Source organism: Azolla caroliniana, unplaced genomic scaffold, assembly GCF_043228905.1.
Source record: "Azolla caroliniana isolate FFs.n. ecotype wild unplaced genomic scaffold, voAzoCaro1.0.p SCAF_1, whole genome shotgun sequence".
NCBI classification, from domain to species: Eukaryota; Viridiplantae; Streptophyta; class Polypodiopsida; order Salviniales; family Salviniaceae; genus Azolla; species Azolla caroliniana.
Window position 1 is genome coordinate 26,048,192 of NW_028230436.1, and position 23,427 is coordinate 26,071,618.

Genomic DNA, 23,427 nt, shown 5'->3' on the forward strand with positions numbered 1-23,427 from the left:
TTGGATTGGCATTTATAAGGTCGAAGTCACTTTCTAATAGTGACTACTAATAACTTCTTGCACAATTCTATGGAGTGATTGCTTTGATTCTTAGCATCCAAGGATGACGAAGAATGGAATGTAAATTATGAACATAGTCAAATCTTAGAACATATTTGTAACTCTAAATCCGTTATATGAACATTATAGTGTCTTTTGATCAATATGATGTAATCAAGCCCGTGGTGACATTAATGCCACGTGTAAACCACCAAGACAAGAACTAGAAAGGGTAAGGGAAAGTAGAATGAGGTGATAAAACAATGAAATAGATGGTTTGTCTAGAGATAATATTTTATGACAATCACATACAACGTATATTCTCTTAGTTTCTAGTGATCAAAGACATGAAACTTCACTATGTTTAGATCTTTCACTTCCAATTAGTGGTCAAGCGGTTTTACAAATATGACCTAAAGTTAGAAATGACATATCTTTTGTTTGCACATCAAAGTGGATCCCATCATTGAGTTTCAAAAGTTTCATCTCAATTTAGAGCTCATAAAACTTTACGTCACCATTTTGAATTCATTGTATGACGCCCACACCTTTATCTATATTATGAGAAGCATTCGTGTGGTGTATTCAACCGTCATTCGCAAATTCAAAAAGCTCAACCTTAGGATTTGAGAAAAAGGTCATTGCATCATCAATTAAACTTATGTACTTGTTAGTGAACATTTGTAAAAGCAATGAAAGAATCAAATATTTTATATAAACGATATTAAGCATAATTCTTACTTGTTATTTTATTAACGATATTCATATATCACTAAAATCCTATTAATTTCAAGTTAAAATTTACGAATTCTAGCTCTTACTATTCCTTAGTTATGCTCTCTCTTACCATTTCTCATCCAACTAATCTAATGAATTATGAGCATGAAAACTTGGTACACATGTGTCATTGTTCAATTGAGAATTGGGACAATTGTTGCTCTATTGGAGATATGAGGTTTTATTATATATTGAGTGGTCAAAAAACTTGACTTCCCCCTCTAAGTTGCAAATACGAACGAGTTACTTCAACTTATCATGTCACTTATTATGATTTTTTCAACTAAAAGACAACACCATCACCATCCTCTTAGAGATTAAGATGTTATCTAAGTGCACATTTTGTTGCTAGTAAGTTTTGTACTCGTTTTGGTCAATGCTTGTTTCTAACTCCATGATTCCTCTTTATTGACAATTTTCTTAATCTATGCCACTCTAGACACTATTGCTAGATACATTATTACAATATATTTGTATGAGTTGCAAAAGGGTATTGATTGTGGAGTTAACATCACTAGAAGGTTTTTATGGAGAGAGTGGACAATGAAATACATCTAGAAACTAGAGAATGTTGGTTATTGCCAATTGGTTAAATATAGGATTCATGAACTTCTCTTCAAACACATGAACCTCTCTTTTTATTACATGCTCTAAGTATTCTATGTAATGTAGTTTTGATTATTTAGGAAAATCTTAAAGAGAAGACTCCCTTATTTATGGTGTCCACATGAACATCGATAACAAATGAAGAGGTACAAGATTCATCATTCTCTGTGTAATTGATCATTTGATATAACCTCATTCAAGGAGGGCAATATGTTCATTGGAAGTTATAATAACTAGTGAATTAATATTACATATTCTAATGCTCCACTTTCAAGGACATTGTACACCTTGATGTTATAGTAAATATCCTTTGAGAGCGGTTGATATGTAAAATGGCACTAGACAATGCCCTTTCAAACCAGTCAATTGGTTGAAACAATCAATGCACTCCAATGTTGCACCATAAAACCAGCAACCTAGTTATCAACTAATGATCACCAAGCATAATTCATGAGCTAAATGAATAATGCAAGTCGAACACAACTTGAATCATTTGGCGCAATTGACCCATTTTTTTAGGAAGAGGGATGCTTCTCATATTCCATGTGCAACACAATACAATGTGTGAGGGATGATCTTAAATTATTAGGAAAATATATTGAGAATTATGAGACATGCTAGAGCTTCAACATTTTGTTAGTGTAAGGACATATAATCGAACCAAACACACCCTTATTACTCTATGAAGCCATGTAATGTACTAATGAGATAACCTTGGAATATTGAGCAATTATATTACCATAGTGGTTATAACATTGCCCACTTACTGACATTGAAACAATAAGATGACTTCTATATACAATCATACAAATAAATACAATTTTAATTTGAATGCATATGCTTAAAGTGATAGTATGTTGCTATAATACATGAAATTGATATGAACTTCACAATGTAAACTTATCTCCAAATCTATAGTACGACAACTTATTGTTACTTGGATCATTTAACTTTAATTTTAGCTCAAAAGGTAGATTTGGGATCTTTACTATTATTATCAAACAAAATCCAAAGTTCCCCAAAGTTAGTGTGAGGGATTCACATTCCATTAAATGCATAACAAGTATGATTTTGGAATTGTCGTAGAAGTTACAAGTGCCTAGCGCGTTTATGAAGTTGACATAACATGAAAAGCCTTAGTAGAAGTTTAAAACATTCCTGTTTCATTGTTTCACACAATGTATTTTTATGGTTGTTTTCTCAACTCCTAGAAATGCTTTGTGTTTGATTAGAGATCTACTCTTGTTTTCAATTATTTTCCACCATGAGTACTCCACACGTGGTCATGTTTGAGCCTCATGAAAACTTGGTAAAAAGGAGGATCCCCTTTAAACACTTGGAGAATAGACCACGTATGGATTGGCTAAATGGTGGTTTCACAATCAATGCATTTTTCCAAAAGTTTTAAAATAGGTTAAAAGATCTCCTAAGAAACAGAGTTTCTTTAGACTGCCATATGATTCCATGATTGTACCAGATTTATCTCACAAACACCTATATATTAAAGTGAACTTCATACTTGTACAAAACAAGATATTCAAGACACAACAATTTAAATAAATAAAAAAACATAAAACAATTGTAGGTCCAATGACAACACAAGAACAACTTTGGTTGAACAATGTCAAAACAACAATGACAATCATAACAATAAAAGTGAGAAATATCATTGCAAATTATCAAAATAATAATACTGACATTAAAACTTATCATTGAGAAAATTTTGGACTTAATATTGGGAATTTCCTCCACCTATACAAAAAGATCTTTGATCATGGAACTTTTAGAGTTGCCTTTTAAAGGATAAATTCATAACTACCAATCATAATGTCAAGTCCAATGATATATGTTGCTCTAAAATCCAATTATACGCTAAAAGGTGAAGTTCTCATAGCATTCATCCATATTAGATGTAAAATTATATTCATAACATATCATTTCTTACAAGGCTCGATTTTGAGCTCAAAATTTGTGCCATGAATCAATGTCAACAACTTTCGTAAGCAATTATTTTTTCAATAACCCACAACACAATCTAGTTGATTCTATCAACCCACAATGTTTCTAAGAAAGAAGAGTAATTCTTTGTTGTAGTAGGTGATTTAGGTTAAAATGTTTAAATAGAAGCATTGTCAGCATGAAGAGAGAGAGAGAGAGAGAGAGAGAGAGAGAGTTCTATACTTTGTAGCTGAGTTGGTAAGGTTGCCCAATGGGTTCAACCCACTACATTCCACAATAGCATCTAGTAAATTAAGAGATATGTATGAAGTATGTAATAGAGAGGTGAGAATAGTAAATTAAGAGATATGTATGAAGTATGTAATAGAGAGGTGAGAAAATTTGGTTTTGAACTCAAGACATAGTGCTTGTAGTGTAACAATACCACTAAGGTAAGCTAATTAAAGTTCAATACTTTTTTAGTCATGGGATATTTTTGCTTTCATAATGAAATGCATTATTTACAAAAAAGAGAGAGTGTGAGTGAAAGAAATGACATGTACTAACTAGAAAGACCACATAGTGATTTGTTTTGCAAGGTCGTGAAGCCTTATTTGAGACATGAATGAAACAGCAAAGAAGTGTTTAGCACTTGGCTTATCTCGATATAAGTCTCATTTTGACCTCTATCCCAATTTCATAGTACTAAATTTGGTTTTTTAATATATTACATTCAAACTTAACTATAATTGCCTTGTACACAGTAGATCTCGTAAAACCTTGAAGATGAAGTTGAGAATTTCATTATAAACATACTTCAAGGAAGGATCATAACAACCTCTCACTTATATTACTAAATTATCACAACTTGTATGAAAACACAACACACCCAATGATATATTTGAAACAACCGTAAGGGACTTAGCCTTGCATGTGCATGTAGAAAAGAAGGGTCATACTTGGAGCAATGCCACAAGCTCTAGCAAAAGAATTCAGAGTAAAAGGTCTTGCCTTTAGACCTTCCTTCAATTAACTTTTCTTGATGTTCATACTTAACATTTGAGTAACTTTTCAATCATGTCAACTTCATTAAGATTGAATGATTTGCTTCTATTTTAACAAACTTATCGAAAAGTCTTCAATATAATTCTTGTTTGACACTGGTCAAACTTTATTCAATGTGCTACAAACCATCTAATTCAACATCGACTTTCTTGCACATATTTTCTATAGCGTTCTAGTTCCCTAGGACCATAAATTGTTTGGTACGCTCACCGGAGTTTTCTAATGTTTTTCTGAACAACACCCACATAATGTTGACCATAATGTTGATCTCATTCATGATGTTGTATTTATTTCTATTCCTTCGGTTTGACTTCATCTATCTAAAGAAGATGAGGTTGATCCTCAACTTAATGATTACTTAAGCATGGGACACAATCATTAGAGTATGGCACTTTGGGTGCATCAGTGTCCTATGATAGGTGAATCATTATAGACAAAGGCGATTATGTATCAACTATCGTCATTTGAATAAAGCCATGTAGTAACATCAAATTAGAATTTTATGAGAATGATGTTTCAATATTTGTTACTTGTTTGGGCATTTGCAGAAGGGGTAAATTTTGGTCTTTCTCAAATAGATAAAGTGGAATATCAGTCTATCCCTTCTAATGTTCGAACACTTTTTTCATTCCTTAGTTATGATGATTTGTTGCAAGAATCTATTTGCAATAACTCACACTTGATGATGTCGTCCATTAATCTCCTACAATCAGGTTAAATGTACCCCCCATTGGCACCCATGTCTCGAGGGGGAGGTAATGACATGTGGTAATAGGGCATCCATTTCGCCTCGTGGACTTGTGTCACGATCTTCAAGAAGTATTGCCTACATGACAGAGGGATAAGATGGGAATCACTTGGGTTGCATGGAATCATCCAGCAACCCCTTAACAAGCAATGATGGTTGGTCTTTCACATTGGCCCATGCGATAAGATGGAGAAGTTCTCTTTTAGGTATTCTTGATGTTTGAACCAAACACGTTGCATTGTTTGTGAAGCACATGTTAAATACACATTTGGCGCACTGATCATATGTGCAATGTTACAGTTCGTAAAACATCAAGAGTCACTTACCAACTCCATAGTCAATATGTGAAAATGTTTTGCATTGGTTCCATAGGTCATATTTAACTTTTGAGGAAGATAACAAAATCTATCTTTTGTCTCTCATTTGTAAGGGATATGGTTTTTGATACTCACATGAAAGATGGACTTTACGACACTAATAAAAAAAACATGTGGTTGCTTGAGATCTTTATATTTTCTAGTACATGTGATTTCACACCTATAGGTTTTTCATAACTAAGAGGTTGTATACGAGTGAAAACCTTTAGCTTTAAATTAAAAATAGCCTTGCATATGAAAAAAATGTTATTTATAGAAGTCACTCATACATTTAAGAGATTTCTACATAACCATAATGGGTATAGAGTTGGATCACTTTCTAAAATACATGCACTAAGACATGAAGAGGAAAAAGTCCTATTAAAATAAATACTAAGCTGCGAATCAATCTATCACCTATTCATATGAGTCAATGGTCTTGATTTTAAATAATTTTCCTACTTTTGATTATTAAGGTTGCAACCACTTGAAAACTCTACATAAACCTCTCCTCACTACTCTATGCCTAATCAAGCTTGGTTTTTAGTACATTGTACCTTAGACATGATATTCTCATTCTAAAAAACTATGGTAAGTACTAGTTGGATATAAAACTAATCCTAAGTACCTATAATTGACACATAATGTGAGCATTAAGCAATTTAAACTCAAAAGAGTGTCCAACATCCAAAGTCATACATTATGTGCTTATTTCATAATGAATAAGTCTTCCATCTTTAAGCCAATAATAGACTCATATGGGTGGAGATCTACCATCATCTTGATACAAATATGTCAAATGCATCTACATACATTCACAATTTATACAACCACCAACATATGGATGCACCCACTAGCATCCTGTAAAGGTTGCAATAAGAAAGGATACAAATGCATATGCCACCAATATATCTATACGAAATTGCCACCAATATATCTATAAGAAATTGTCTATGTATAAGTATAGATAGATAGATAGATAGATAGATGTGTGCGAATACAATTAGCTTGGATGTATTTACTTGCACCTGAAAAATGTAAAAAAAGTAATTGAGTCATTATGGCCATACCTTATTACCTTTGGTTGTTATCAACTATTCTTTTTCTAACTAGAAATGAACAATAGAAAAAGTAATCTACGATACATGTATGTAACTACCTTTTTTCTACTATTAATCATTAACATTGATTCAAAGTCAACTTTTTCTACAAAGTGTGTCTACCTACAAATTATGTCTTGTTCTCAATCAATGGTATTAGGCACTTTCTTAATGAGTTATCATTTGGTATTTCATCATGTGAATGTACACTCGACATGTTTGCTCACAGGTAAACCTTGTAGATAGAAGTAAATGCCCTGATTATGTCTTGCCATATTTTCTAGGGCAAAATTAAATCAAGAAATATCAAAAAAGTCACCCCATATCGGTGAAAAGCTATGGTAAGATAAACATAGTGTTAAATAGATAGTCTTTTAAAATGTGTTTCTATTGACTTGGACGAACATAAATAATAGTTGTTTATAAGTTCCCACTATTGGGACTCTATTCTTCATCTAGAACTTTGATTGGATTGGCATCAAGAAGTGGAAAATGTTTACAAAGACAATTATTGTGAAGGATGAATTAGAGGTAGGAGATTGTTCTTTCATGCAGTATGTCTCACTCCCTCAATGCTGATTACTTGTAGACGTAAGACTCACCCATGTTGAAGGCTAAGTCCTTAACACTGTTTATTGCAAAAAGTTATTTATGTATTTAAAACACTTATAAACATGGATCTAAAAAGTTAAACCCCTATATGGGCTTGGATTTGAACCATGCCATGAATCCATCTTGCAAGAAACAATTTTCTTCCACTAGGATGTAGACTCACAATGTTTTTGTCAAGTCAACAAGAAATGTTCACCAAAAAACATTAATGCCATATAATGCTCATTCCATTCTCTCCGTGGATTTGTGTAAATCCAACTCATGTTACAAAATATATAATCACAGGAAAAAAATTTAAACTAATACAAATAGCTATTTCTAGTTTGACAATCTATTTATTATATATTGATGCATTTGATTGCACAATGCATCCTCATAGATCCAAAATTTGAACATTTATTTTATTATTCTATCCACCAAAAAATCATCAATAGGAGTGTCTTACATTCACTTACCCACATGCATGTGGAAATCTTTTTATTATGAATGATTCACAGAAACATGGTGGATGTTTATGATTGCTTTGATAGAGGTACAAACAAATATATTGATCTACCTTTAAGAATTTACCTATACATAGGTATGTATACCTATCTCAGGTGCATTTACTAACATTTAGAAAAGGTAAATATAAATATAAGGCTACACTCATTCATTGTACCTTCTTGGCTATTGTTGGTCGTCATGTCCTGTCCTATGAATTAATCAACATTATACATTTGTGCATGTTTGTATATATGTAAATATCTTCTTGGCTACTAGTGTAATGCCAATTATATGTCTGGTGGTTCTCAATGCTCATAATAGCTAAAGTATCTCCAAAGAAACAAATGTAGAAAACATATGCGATAAGTTTCCTAAAGTGGACTTCAATAAAAGGTAAAAAGTCCTGCTCAAATAATCTCCGGAATTTGGATAGAGATTGTACATAATCTTAGAGGGATTTTGGATGGTATAAAAGGTAATACGGATCAAGCGGAGCTTAGGCGGGTGGAGTTTCATGCCATTTGGGACATAGGTATATTTTATAGACGGTATTTTGGTAAGGTGGAGTGGTTCTACTCAACACCAAAGTGTTTATTCAAGCCAATGGTTAGACTTTAGAAAAATATAGGGGATCGGTATAGCTTGTATGTTTAGCCTTATGGCGGTTTTCTAATACTAATGTAGTATCTTTTTTTGGGAAAAAAAAAAAAAAAAAGAAGGTAAAAAGTCAAGGTGAAGGCAAGTAAGGGTGGGAACTTAGAGAACGATCAAATGGAAAAAAAAAGGTTTCACTATGACAAATTAATTTGAGCTAATAAGGTTTTATGCGTAATCTAATTACATCGTGTTGTAATTAGTTAATTAGGTTATTCTGAAGCGATTATTGAATTCATTAGTTTGATCTAATTATGCTAAATGCTAATCTTAATCAAAACAATCATACTAAAAAAATTTGAATGGTTCATTATTACTTTTGCCTCTTATCAAGGCCTAGGTTTCTCAAACATCTCTGCAAATTCCAATTCATTGCTACTGCTCTTTATTTGTATTTTTTCGAAGCGGCGGGTGATCTCTCTTTTCTTTTTGGGTACAAAAACGTGTAGCACATGCCGCTACAAAAGAAGGGCATAATGAAGAGACCTTACAAGTTATACACTTGCCTTTCCATGGTTTAAATTTGGCTAGTTCCCTTATTATGAAAGTTATAACCAAATCTACCCCCCATATACAAGTGGTATTTGTGACATTTCCTAGTGTTTATAATATTAACATCCACTTCAACACAAAAGCTCTTATTATTTTAATAGTTTATGTGATGTGATTTAATGTTGCTAGGAAATGCCATTAGAATTTACATTTAAAAAATAGTATGAGATAACTCTTTATTCCTTCTCTAAGGTTTATGGCTTGGAGGTTTACACGTAACACTACACCATCAACGTCCCAAATTTGAGAGAAAGTCCAAGCTCAATCCTTACCATAGGCTAGGCATCAAGATCATAATCGATCTCCTATGGACAATACAAAGGTATCTTTCTATCCTAGTTCAAATTGACAACGGGTTGTGAGTCAAAATGGTATATGTCCAACATCTAACTGGAGCAACATGTTGTCTAGTTGTTACATCAATATGTATACTACTTGGGAAACCACAACCTTCAAAAACACCACATACAAAGTAGACGAGAACACCCTAGAGTGGAATGATCATCTAGACAAAACATAACATAATATTGCTATTCTCTCTCTACAAATCATTCCATTGGTTGGATTCTCTTTATTCATTAATGGCAAAAATTCGCAAACCTCATGGGAATCTCAAGATGCTTTATGGACAAGCTCACCCATAGCCTAATGCAAGGATTGTCTCAAAAATCTAATAGCTAGATACATATTGTCATTGGGAATTTCAATAGGTAGTCACTTGCATTTACTAGGAAATCTAATAGCTAGTAACTAATGAACTGAATTATAATTGTTTACATACTTATAAGTTATAAATGTAGTATGTGATAGAGTTGATGATGCTACATAGAGTGGTGAGACCAACTATTGCACGTCCCCAAGGGATGATGTTGCAATAGTACATGAATGTGAAAACTAAGCAAAATCCCAACAAAGACACATGCACAAAGCAATGAAAGAAAGAAAAGGAGAAACAAGAAAATAGTACATTGAAGGTTAGCAACAATTCTTGTGCATGATTATTCTTCTCATTGTGGTACTTGTGTCACATACTTACAACCGAGGTTCAAGCATTTATTTGCAAATGGTAAAGAGGGGTTAGGTTGCTGGGTGATTGTTATTGGGAGAATGGATGTTAAGGTGGTGAATCACTCACGGAGAGTGTTAGTGGGGAAGAAATCATTGGGATTCAAGATGAAAGGGAAAAGATGCAAAAAATTCAAGAAAACAATTTTGGTTAGAAGAAAGAGGTATGGAAAAATGCGGTAAGGATATTTGAACCTGAGGCATTTGTGTTCAAAAGAGATTGGATGACCACAAGCACCAATTTCAAAACTTAAGAAAATTGGAACACAAATTCATAAGATTTTTTAACCATCATGTTCTCCATTCAAAGGATTGGGTTGTTGACATATATTTTGTAGACCCTTGCGTGGCCACCAAGTGGCAAATGTGTAGTGAGATATGTACCATTTCCAACAAGTAGCACAATTACAATGATTTAGCATATCACTAGAAAAAGATAAATGTTCCTTGTTTTTATTTATAGATTTTTGAAACCTAGCTTAAGCTATACTTTTGTTATTTTCCCTTCTCATATATTGTGGGTGAAATCAATAGTATGCTTGGTTTAGAGGCAATCCACACTGTGGGCCACTAACAACATGACACCATTATAACATAACAAAATATTACATCCAATTAGCATTGCAGTTTACACCACAATCCTAGTTTACATCCATTTTTTCCCCAACAACGAACGCTAATAGTAATCTGAGATTCAAGAAAACCAACATGTTCATTAGTGAAATCTGAGTTTTATTGGGGCTTAAGATTTTCCACTAGGTGGGTCCGGCCAAATTACCTTTTCCGCCCTATATGCATGGATGGCAACAATCTATCACCAAAGGTCAAACCACCTCAAACAAAAACTAATTTTGTAAACCTACTACTAGAGAGAGTGTTCTAATATGCATAAAACAATATATACATATATATTTCCTATCTCCCACTTGATGGGAATGAGGTGTAATTCTAAAATAGTTATAAAAAAGGGGTCACAACTTACAAGTAAAGCTTTTGTGAGTGCATTGATGGCGTTTCCCACCATATGAGCCTTCTATGGAGTGATTTGAAAATTTTAAATCCTCTCACATGAAGTGGTGACACCACTTAATATGCTTCATCTTACGTGAAAGATGCATATATTTCCACCAACATTATTACACTGTAGCTTTTGATGTGGAGGATTGTTCTTTGGCATATTGCTCTTGTATCCACTGCCAAGAAACAAGCCACAATGTTTTCTTAAATGCTTCGTTGGATGCATAGTATTTTGCTTACATCCTCAATATGGTTGTGCACTTAATCCTCGAAAATATAACTTTCTGAAGTATTTACTTTTAGCTCCACTAAGACACTCCAAAAGACCTAAGATCCATGTTAGATCATATTTGTTTCAAATGGTGATTGCTCAATCCTAGATAATCCATGACAAAACCAAGAGAACAATCTTAATTTTTAATAAAGAAGATTTGTGGATGAACAAGGGACTCAGGAGCATAATCCCACTCATCTAATTCTCATCAATCTTTCTTCAAAAAACCTCACATTCAAATGGTGACAGATTATATACTGGGCCCTATTGCAACTCTTCCATGGTTTATAAATCTATGAACTCTTGATACTTTGCTCTATTAGTTGAATCACAAGACATTTGCGAGCTTATAAATGGAGTTCCTAGCAATGTGAATATAAACGTTTCCTCTTTCTGTTCCTCACTATCATTAAGCCACCATAGAGAAAATATTCGACATCTTATGGGATCCTAGAGAAAAACAAAGACTTGATACCACCTACTAGGATTGGGCTAAGTGCACTAGGTGGGGCTACTAAGACTACTAGAATTGTCAAAGTAATTGGAGAGGACTTGACGTCTGAAATCTATGTGGACTAGTAACCATTATATGCCTTGGGTCACCTTAATATAACAAGAAAGACGGTTGAATTAATGTTGTTACTTTTTGGTCTAAGTTAAAGTTCCTCAAGGATAGTGTTCATGCAAGTGATACTTATCTATGGGGAAATGCTAGTCATGTCCATTGAGTAGATGATTGCGTCATGGATAATACTATACCATGGAAGGAAGAGATGATCAAGGAAGATCTTATCGCAATGAGGATTAGGCAACTCAAGAGGATGCATGAGGATAATAGAGATAGCATTAGAGCAGTTGAACAAAGGAAGAATTAAAAGCAAGATAGGAAACTGTTGAGAATCAAACTCAACCTAGTGTATGTAATGTGTGAACACACCTTTTGAGAATGTGTGTATACTCAAAGGTTAAAGGTCACCACTACCTTCTAAACATTAAATAGGTGTCATACAATCATATTCAATGACACATAACTAATGAGTTTCCACATTCTGGAATGAGACCTTAAAGTCGAATGAGGGGAAGATGCTTGGCCAGAGCAAGGGTATGCCGTGGGCTATATTGCATGGTGTTGGGATTCAATCAATGGCTGTTAGGATCTCGGTCCCTCCGGATGGGATGACGAAGGCCCGAGGAGAACTGGATGATGAGTACCCGACAAGGAAGACCTGGTGAGAACCGGATGACGCAAGCCTGGTGAGAACCTCTCACCGGATGAAGGGACATCTATGGAAATATGTTTCTGAGAGCCCATTGGGGGCCATATCTGTAAATAGTCCTAATGTCATATTAGTATAAATATGACCTAGGGCAAACAAAGTGTTGTGTGTATCATTGTGTTGTCATTTTTCTATTGTATAGAGTTATTGGTGTAACTACTGTACACAGAGAGAGAGAGAGAGAGAGAGTACAAAGACAAGCGTTGGAAAGCCCTCGAGTAGAGCTTCGTAACAAGATATAGCAAGTTGAATTTGGCGGTTTGTACGAGAAGCAGCGATAGCAATAAGGAATCTTGTGTTGTCGGCATCCACATACTCAAAACTCATTGTGGGTCTTTGATTGCTTTCAAAATCTTCGACCTCTTCAATCGGGCGAGTTCTGATTTTCTCTCTTGTTCATGGAAAATTGTTTTTATCCCGGATCGATATAATGATGGACATAAACACGAATTCCTCACAAATTGTGGGGGATATTGATATGGAAACAATCGATCCAAAAAAGAGTAATGTGATGGTTGAATGTAATCGTGAAAGGGAAGACATTGGAAGCTCTAAGAGGTTTAAGGGAATTGAAGAAATTAATGAGAAAAAATTAACATATGCCGAAATAATACATGTAGATGAAGTTGACAAGGATCACTGTAATTGGGATAATTTATGGGGAATTGCCAATACCTTATTGTCGGATATTGTGGGAGAAAATGAAAATGCAGCGAAAGAATGCATTGAAGAGGATGTGCATGATGTAGAAGTTGATGTTAAGGCAGTTTTGCAATCATTTGATGTATTCTATGATCGTGCTGTTATATTATTTTTTACCAGCAAACTCCCATATGTTAATTGGATTAAACAATGGTTGAACACAATCATGTCACCAAATTTTGTTGAAAATATATATGCAGGACCACGAGGGTTTTATGATGTGGTATTTCGTTCACCGGAGCATCGAAGTGCATTGTTGGGTAAAGTTCTTGTGTTTTTTGATAAACGATTGGTGCATGTTATGCAATGGTCCCCCGTAGTGGACTATCATGCTTTGTTAAAACAAGAATGTCCTGTTTGGGTTACAATGGATTGTAAGCATGCTTTTTTATGGCCACTTTTACCAAAGTTGATGAGTCAAATGGGTAAAGTGTTGGTATCTCCACATGCAAATGCTACAAATAAGTGCAGATTTTGTGTGTTATGGGATACAAGTCGCAAGAGGCTAGGATGGGTGCGTATGAATGCTCCTGGTATGAGAAGTCTTTGTTTTAAACTGAAGTGGGAGACATTTGCAGGTCATTGTTTTGGATGTGGTGAATGGGGTCACTTTATGGCGGAATGCCACGGTCATTGTCCTTCAACTACAGAGGTTCCTATTGAAGGGAACGATGAGGAAGGAGTTGGGAGAGATGTTGGTGTGTCAGATTTTGTGGATGAAGGAACATCACCTAGAGCTAGTTATAAAGAGGCCTCACTTCAAGGTTTGGGCCCTAAGAATAAGGGAATTGAATCTATGGATATGGAAAAACAAAGTTTAGTGGTTAAAGATAAGGGGAAAAAACCATTGGATAGAGCTAGTAGTGATGTTGTTGACAAAGATTGGCATGAGGTTAAGGGCAAGTCGAGTAGTAGCTTGCCCACTACTCGTGTGACTACTTGGCAAGGTAATTCAGGAACTAGGGAGGGCCCTCGAAAAGTTCCTTGGCAATGACAATCTAGGGATAAGGGATTACCCCTTCACCTTCAATTTGATTCATTGGGACGAGTTGTAAATTCATCGAATTCTTGAGGTTTTCGTCAAGCGGGAGGACCTAAAAAAAAGATTTTGATAGACAACCCTAAGGATGCGGTGCATGAAAATCCATATGCAGCATTGGAACATGCTTTGACTAGTTTTATGACATCGGTTGCTCTAACGGAGCAAGTGCTCCCATAACATTGTTGATTGAATGAAAGTGGTAACATGGAATGTGAGAGGGGCATGTTCTCCTCATAAGAAGTATATACTATGGGAAACTTTGTTAAGTAGAGAATGGGATGTAGTATGTGCAGTTGAGCATAAGTGTCATGAGTTAGCAGGATCCACAGTGCATTTGCGTGGATATTCATCATTTTATGCAGGACATCTTAATAATCATTATTCAGGTGTGGTATTAATCGTGAGGGATAAGTATTATCTTCCAGTGGTGCATAATGATCCTTATGGTCGGTTTTTGGTTCTAGAAATCACTTTTTTTGGCAAGGTTGTGTGGGTGGTTGGGATTTATGCCCCTAACCAAGCCACTCAACGTATTGCATTATGGGGTTCACTCCTTCAAACCCTATCTATTGGACGTCCAGGATTACTTATGGGCGATTTTAACATGTGTGTTGATGCATTTCAATCCACGTCTGAACATTCAATCGTGGATGATCCTGAGCAACTTGCTTGGGACTCATTGGCTATGGAGGTTCTGAAGTTGGATGTTTGGACATGGTTGCAAGGGAATGATCCAGGTTTTACATTCCAATTTGCTTAACATAGACAAACATGGAGTCGGTTAGATAGAATGTATGTAATGCATGATGATTCTTTTTTACCGACATCACTTCGTATGAACGTTCTACAAGATGTTGGAACTTTAGATCACTTTCCTATTTGCTTGGAGGTGTGTAATCATGCAATTGACATGTATAAATCTTTACTTGGAAAGCCTCCACTACGCTTTAACTCTTCTCTTTTGCTTCAACCTCACTTTGATTCTCTCATGGAGCAAATTTTGGTAAATTTTTCTCAACAAGTGAATCTTAAAGGAGTGAAAGCATGGGATATCACATTACGAAACATTAACATCATTCATCGTATGTATGGAGTAACCAATGCTCAACGAAGAAGAGGTCTTATTCAACAATTCTCACAAGTTCTCTCTAGGTGTAATGCATTATTGATACATGCACCATTAGATGAGGAGCTTTTGGATATTCAGAGTCAATTGCATGTTATTATTTCTCAGTTGCAATGCCAACGTTATCGTTATGCTAAGATGCGACAACTCAGGGAAGGACTCATTGATAATCAATGTCAATCTCATTTGTTTTTCCAAGCATTACATCCTACTTATGCTCGATCTAATGTGGTACATGTGAAGTAAGGGGATGAATTGATAGTGGATCCTACAACAATAATTGACATATGTCTTCATTACTTTAAGGAGTTGATTGGTCCACAATTGTTAATGACAGATGAGGTGAGTAGATCACGTCATGAGTTTTATGATGTGGTTGGATGTATTGTGCATGATCTCATTAGTCATGAATTGGATGCGGATTTCACTGACGATGAGGTGGATGTAGTTTTAAGGCATCTTCCTAGTGGTAAGAGCCCTGGTTGGGATGGCTTGACAAATGAAGTTTTTAAGAGATATTCCAACATTTTAAAGGGGCCCTTGACTTTGATGTTTCAACAGTCTTGGGATTCTGGTTGCATGCCTCAAGCTTGGAAGATTGGTCTAATTAAACTAGTTCCAAAGGTGGCATCTCCTGAGTCATTTCATCAATGGAGACCTATTTCTTTGATGGGGGGGGTTGTACAAGATATTTACGAAGGTCTTGGCAAATAGATTACAAAAGTATTTGCCAAAGTTGATACATCCCGCCCAATATGGTTTTATTGCAGGTAGAAATATATTGCATAATGTGTTGAATGTTCAAATGGCCATGGATTATGCTCGGAACACTCATCAATAATTGATTATGGTGCAATTAGATTTGGAGAAAGCTTATGATCATGTTAATTGGTCTTTTGTTTCTGGGTTAATGCATACAATGGGCTTTGGACCTTGTATGTCTCGCCTCATATTTTTATTAGGACAAGATGCGGTGTCTCGAGTAATGCTTAATGGGGGAGTTACATCAGATATTGCCCTCACAAGATCTGTTCGTCAAGGATGCCCTCTTAGCCCATTGTTGTTTGCTATTGTTACTCATCCTTTGTTAGTGATGCTATCAAGACTTGCAATAAATGGTGACATTGTGGGTTTACACCTTCCGTCCGGAGGGCAAATAGTAGCACAAGCTTTGGCGGATGATTCTTTCATGTTTTTACAAGCCTCACAGGAGAATCTTGAGAAGGGGATGCTTGTATGGAATCAATTTGCATTGGCTTCCGGATTACATATTAATTGGAGGAAGTCTAGTCTCATATCATGCACTGAAAGGGTTTTGGAATGTTTAGGATGGCAAGGATCCGTGGTGAAGAAAGGCTCAATTTTTCAACACTTGGGCTATCCATTAGGAATGAATGTTACAAATGGTCAATTGATTGAATGGATGTCTAGTAAGTTGAGGGATAAGTTCATGTATTGGAAGTCACAATCTTGGCCATTTCATGTTCGCTTGAAGGTTGTACAATGTATTATGGAACCCATGATATTATATTACTTGCCATTATTGCCATGGACAAAGAAGGCGTTGAATTTTGTTTTGCAACCTCTTCGATATTTGTTGTGGAAGAAGAGGGATACGATGGGAATCACATGGATTGCTTGGAATCGTCTAGCAACCCCTAAGCGATTGGGGGGGGGGGGGGTTGGAATATTGAACTTATCTATGCATATGATGGCTCGTAGATTTTCATTATTACAAGACATGTGTTCAAACTCACAACCATGGATATCTATTGTTTGATATTTCAATGAGAACAAGGGTTTAACACATGGGAGGACAACGATTAAGGCTTCATGGTGGCAATTACTGAATGGATGTATTTCACTTAGGATTCCGGGTTCTTCATGTGTTCAACACTTAGTTACCTCATGGCAAGAAGCACTCTTGTTATGTGTATGGAAACCATCATCTAGTAGAGAGCATTGTAACTCTTTGCAAAAAGAGTTACTTGTGTCTTCTCGGTTATTATGTTGGCTAGGAAAGGAGAGATTGCGTTCTCAATTTAATCGTTTGTTTCGTTTGGGGGTCAAAGAGGTGGGAGATATAGTTGAGGTTCCATCTCAAAGAATTTTGGAGTTTACTGAAGCACGACAATTATTACGCATCCCGCCTAATTATGGGTTTATTTGGCAACAACTACAGAATATTGCATTGATGCAAGGTCCCTTACCTCTACAAACAGGAGAACAACCGTGGATTGATTGGAGTTTAAGGGGTCAAACACCATTGTTACAAGTGACTACTAATCTTTTGTATCATTGTTCCGTTGAGTCTCTTGGATGGTTATCATCTAAGGTTGAAGAAGAATGGAAAATACACAAATCTGATCATGGGTGGTGGCAGATCTTACAACGTAGTTGGCATTCTAAATTGCCACTTGTTGCAAAGGTATTCATTTGGAGAGTTTTGATCGGAGGATTGCCTTTGGGATTAGCTTTAAAGCGTTGTGGACTAGCAACGGGTACCTTCTTCTTTTGCACAATTCAGATAGAAGATAGTACTCATCGATTTATACAATGTCCAATTGCTTGTCAAATTTGGAGTTACATTTCTCAAATTTGGCAAGTTTTATCACGGAGTTATTTGACACCTAGACAATGGGTGTTTGCACAATTTACATAGGCTGACCCAAAATCAGAGATGGAGATTGTTTTCCTATTTCTGAGATATTGGGGATTGCGTCATAATTGGAACATGCGCAACGCTTTTGTATTCGATGGTAGACATGGAGTGAAAGCATATCTACACGAAAGTTGAAGGGAATACTAATGTGACAATTTTCTTTATTGGAACAAGTGGAAATTCTATCCTCGGTGGAGTGTTCATCTTGCTTGTTGGCAATTCAACATGTTCCACTACCCATGTAGTGTAGTGTGGTTAGTGTGTGACCATACTCCATTGTCACACGTATTGTAAGTAGTGTTTTTCACACACATTTATTAATATAATTGTGTGTTTTCACCAAAAAGAGAGAGAGAGAGAGAGATACAGAGTGATTCTTTGTTGTAACCGCCGCCAGGCGAAGAGTGTGAGCACGAGGTCGTTGCCTCTGTGCCCCCTGTTGTATTCTTTGACATAGTGATAGTTTGGAGTCTGTGGGCTCCCGTGGTTTTTCCCATTTAGGGTTTTCCACGTTAACATACTGTGTACACTCTCTTTCAGTGTTTTGTGTATACGTCCATCTCTCTCCACATTCCCATTGCTGTGTTTGTAATTCTCAACGAAGTGATTGAAGACTCGGTTGTGGCTGAGCATTATTCCGCATATTCTCGTCAATGGCAAATTGGATGCAGTTGTCCCCTAGTAATCGGGATAAATTATATGAAGATGCGAGAAAGTTTAGAAATGGCAGGAAGATGCTTGACCTAGTCGATAAAGTTGTTTACTCTATTCCTATTAGTAATGGGGAAGAGGGTGAATGGTTCAGACAATGTGGTGATGCCGGAAAAGTTATCAATGCCAAGGGTATAGGAAAGAATGGGAAGATCATCTAGTTGGGATCTGTAGTTACAGGTGCTTGTTGGTCCCCGATTAGAATTTTGGCATGAGATGGTAAGAAATGGAAGGTGAATCCATCATTTGATGTGGTTGAGGAGGATTGGATCTTGTATGTAGTTGAAGGCAAGCCACTCGAGTGTTTACAATGGGATCCTGCAGAATATACGTTGGGGGACGAACAAGGTAAATCACTTGGTTTCTTTGACTACTCAACTCGCTTGGGGAGACATTTATGCTTGCACCGTGAGAAGTGTGTCAACAAATGGACCCATGTAGTTGTCGATTTAGTCTTTGTGGATAAAACCAGCAGCAGGATATGGAACTCATCCCTCCTCGAGAGGGCCAAGGTGTTTTTTTGGCTAATCACCCATCAGGCTGTTTCAACCGGAGAGTGGCTGGGGAAAAGGGGTGGCATGAGTAATTGCAAGGCCCGTGGAGCGAGTTTGGAGGACATCGCCCATTGTTTATAGAGTTGCCCGCAAGCCCAAGAAGTTTGGACGAGGAGCTTAAAAAAATTGGCTCGATGCGGGGTTGAAGTTCAGGTATCAAGTGTAGCAATTGTTTGGTTAGCTACTAAATCGGCTGCATGGTTTCATGGGTGGAATGGAAATAGCCCTTCTTTAAAGGTGGTGAATGGAACAGTTCAACCTGCGGCTCAAGGAGATTAATTCTACATACAGGAACGGTACGTAGATGTTTGGTTTTTAGTGGTTGGCCTTATTGTTTGGCAAGTGTGGGTATCTAGGTGCAAGGAGTCGTTTATCGGGAAGTGAACTCCATCGACTGAGAGTTTAATGACGATTTGGTTTAATATGATTTCTACGCTACAAGGAAAGTATTGTTGGGAAATCGGTCCCTCCGGATGGGATCCGGTTATGAATGAAGAGGACTCGGTGAGAACCGGAAGAGAAGACATATTTGTAAGTATGTCTTTTGAGTAAGCCTATTGAGACTATATTTGTAAATAGCCCTAAGTTCATAGAAGTATAAATATGACTTAGGGCAATCACTTTGTATATGTGTAGAGAGGGTTGTCATATTGTTGTAGAGATAACTATTGTATATATATAGAGAGAGAGCAAGATAGTAGCTACGAGCACTTTTTGTTGTAACCGCCATTTGGCGAAGATCGCGAGCACGAGGTCGTTGCCTCTATGTCTTCACTTTGTATTTCCTCTCATATAGTGATAGTTGGAATTCGTGGGCTCCCGTGGTTTTTCCCTATTAGGGTTTTCCATCCGACCCATCTTGAAACACAGACCAAGGAGTCTAACATGTACGCGAGCCGGTGGGTGGCAAACCCACGGAGGCGCTTTGGCGCTCTAGCCTTTCCATCCGACCCGTCTTGAAACACGGACCAAGGAGTCTAATATGTATGTGAGCCGGTGGGTGGCAAACCCACGGAGGCGCAAGTAACCTGACAGGTGGGATCCCCCTTGTGGGGTGCACCATCGATCGACCATGATCTTTTGTGAAAGGTTTGAGTGGGAGCGTACCTGATGGGACTCGAAAGATGGTGAACTATGCCTGAGCAGGGCGAAGCCAGAGGAAACTCTAGTGGGGGCTTGTAGCGATGCTGATGTGCAAATCGTTCGTCAGACTTGGGTATAGGGGCGAAAGACTAATCGAACCATCTAGAAGCTGGTTCCCTCCGAAGTTTCCCTCAGGATAGCTGGAGCTCTTTGCAGTTTTATCAGGTAAAGTGATTGATTAGAGGCATCGGGGGTGAAACACCCTCGACCTATTCTCAAACTTTAAATAGGTAAGCAGCCGGGGTTGCTCTGTTGAACCTTAGTGCGGAATGCGAGCTCCAAGTGGGCCATTTTTGGTAAGCAGAATTGGCGATGCGGGATGAACTGAAAGCTGGGTTACGATGCTGAACTGCGCGCTAACCTAGATCCCACAAAGGGTGTTGATTGATTAAGACAACAGGATGGTGGTCATGGAAGTCTAAATCCGCTAAGGAGTGTGTAACAACTCACCTACCGAATCAACTAGCTCTGAAAATGGATGGTACTTAAGCGTGCGACCTATACCTGGACATCAGGGTGAATGAGAGGCCTCGATGAGTAGGAGGGCGTGGGGGTCGTGGTGCAGCTTTGGGTGTGAGCCCGAGTGAAATGGCCCCCAGTGCAGATCTTGGTGGTAGTAGCAAATATTCAAATGAGAACTTTGAAGACCGAAGTGGAGAAAGGTTCCATGTGAACAACAATTGGACATGGGTTAACTTCCATCCTAAGAGATGGGGCAATCCTGTGTCAAGGGCGCAATGCGCGCCGTGCATCGAAAGGGAATCGGGTTAATATTCCCGAACTGGTACGTGGCGGTGGACCGCGACGTGACCGAATCCGGAGACATCGGCGGAGGCCTAGGAATAGTTCTATTTTCTTTTTAACAGCCCACCCACCCTGAAATCGGATCACCCGGAGATAGTGTCCAACGGTTGGTAAAGCACCGCACATCTCGCAGTGTCTGGTGCGCCGCCAATAGTCCATTAAAATCTGGAGGAGTGAATCCCGATCATGCCTGGTCGTACTCATAACCGCATCAGGTCTCCAAGGTGAACAACCTCTGGTCGATAGAACAATGTAGGTAAGGGAAGTCGGCAAAATGGATCCGTAACTTCGGGAAAAGGATTGGCTCTGAGGGTTGGGTCTAGGGGTCTGCGATCTGAACCCAGAGGTTGTCAAGGGTCTGCCCGAGCTGCTTCCACGGCGAGGGCAGGACTTCGCGTGCCTTTCGAGCGACGGGCGTAGAATGTCGTCCCTCACGGGGCGACTCTCCCTAGGTGGTGAACAACCGTCTCAGAACTAGAACGGACAAGGGGAATCCGATTGTTTAATTAAAATAAAGCATTGCGATGGTCCTCACGGATGTTGACGCAATGTGATTTTTGCCCAGTGCTCTGAATGTCTAAGTGAAGAAATTCAACCAAGCACAGGTAAACGACAGGAGTAACTATGACTCTCTTAAGGTAGCCAAATGCCTCGTCATCTAATTAGTGACGCGCATGAATGGATTAACGAGATTCCCACTGTCCCTATCTACTATCTAGCGAAACCACAGCCAAGGGAACAGGCTTGGAAGAATCAGCGGGGAAAGAAGACCCTGTTGAGCTTGACTCTAGTCTGACTTTGTGAAATAACTTGAGAGGTGTAGAATAAGTGGGAGCCTTTGGTGCAAATGAAATACCACTACTTTTAACGTTATTTTACTTACTCCGTGAGGTGGAGGCGGGGCTTGGCCCCTGCTTCTGGTCTTAAGCCACGCTTGCGTACCGATCCAGGCAAAAGACATTGTCAGGTAGGGAGTTTGGCTAGGGCGGCACATCTGTTAAAAGATAAGGCAAGTGTCCTAAGATGAGCTCAACAAGAACAGAAATCTCGTGTGGAACAAAAGGGTAAAAGCTCATTTGATTTTAATTTTCAATATGAATATAAATTGTGAAAGCATGGCCTATCGACCCTTTAATCTTTCGGAATTTGAAGCTAGAGGTGTTAGAAAAGTTACCACAGGGATAACTGGCTTGTGGCAGCCAGGCCTTCATTGCGACGTTGCTTTTTGATCCTTCGATGTCGGCTCTTCCTATCATTGCGAACCAGAATTCGCCAAGTGTTGGATTGTTCACCCACTAATAGAGAACGTGAGCTGGGTTTAGACCGTCATGAGACAGGTTAGTTTTACCCTATAGATGAGCGGTGCCGCAATAATAATTCAACTTAGTACAAGAGGAACCGTTGATTCACATAGTTGGTCATTGCGCTTGGTTGAAAAGCTAGTGGCACGAAGTTACCATGTGTAGGATTATGACTGAACCACGTAAATATTCTGTGTACTCTCTACTTCCCGTTTCTGTGTTTCATTCCCATTTCTGTGATTCAAGACTCTGTTGTGGTGGAGCAATATTCCACGCCATTCTTCACAAGTTTGATAGCCTTCAGGGGCCCTCTGATCGAGTGAAGAAGCTAGATACCACTTCCTTCTTAAATGGAGAGGTTCTTTGATGTTACAGATGGTGGATGGCAATGCAAAGTGGATTTATCAGCCACCCCGGTGGCTGTTTCCTCCCAGGGTACCAAACATAGAGGTAGGTACTGAATTGTGAAGAGATTGGAGGGTGTCTTTGCTGAATGTGGATTGTGTGAGGCTCATGTTGAGTGGAGTCTGTCGAGTAATTCTGTGACGAGGCTTTGTTGTTTCATTTATACATGATGTTTTCTTGTAGCCATTGCAAAGTGGCTTGTAACATATGAGTTATATACTATCCTATGTACATTTTCTTAACTAATGGAAGTAGAATTTTTTTGAAAAAAAAGTAAAAAAGTAAAAAAATAAATGAGTTTCCACATTCCCCATTCCCATGAACTTCCATAGTTACTAGAGATAGTGGTGTCAGTGAGAGAATATATAGAGAGAGTGACTTTATATAAAGCACCTCCCTCATTCCTTTGTA

The 23,427-nt window shown here is 37.7% G+C and overlaps 1 pseudogene; it reads left to right on the plus strand.

The window, feature by feature from the left end:
• Positions 1 to 19,940: 19,940 nt before the first annotated feature.
• LOC147869287 (25S ribosomal RNA) lies at positions 19,941 to 22,983 on the plus strand (annotated as a pseudogene).
• Positions 22,984 to 23,427: the final 444 nt, after the last annotated feature.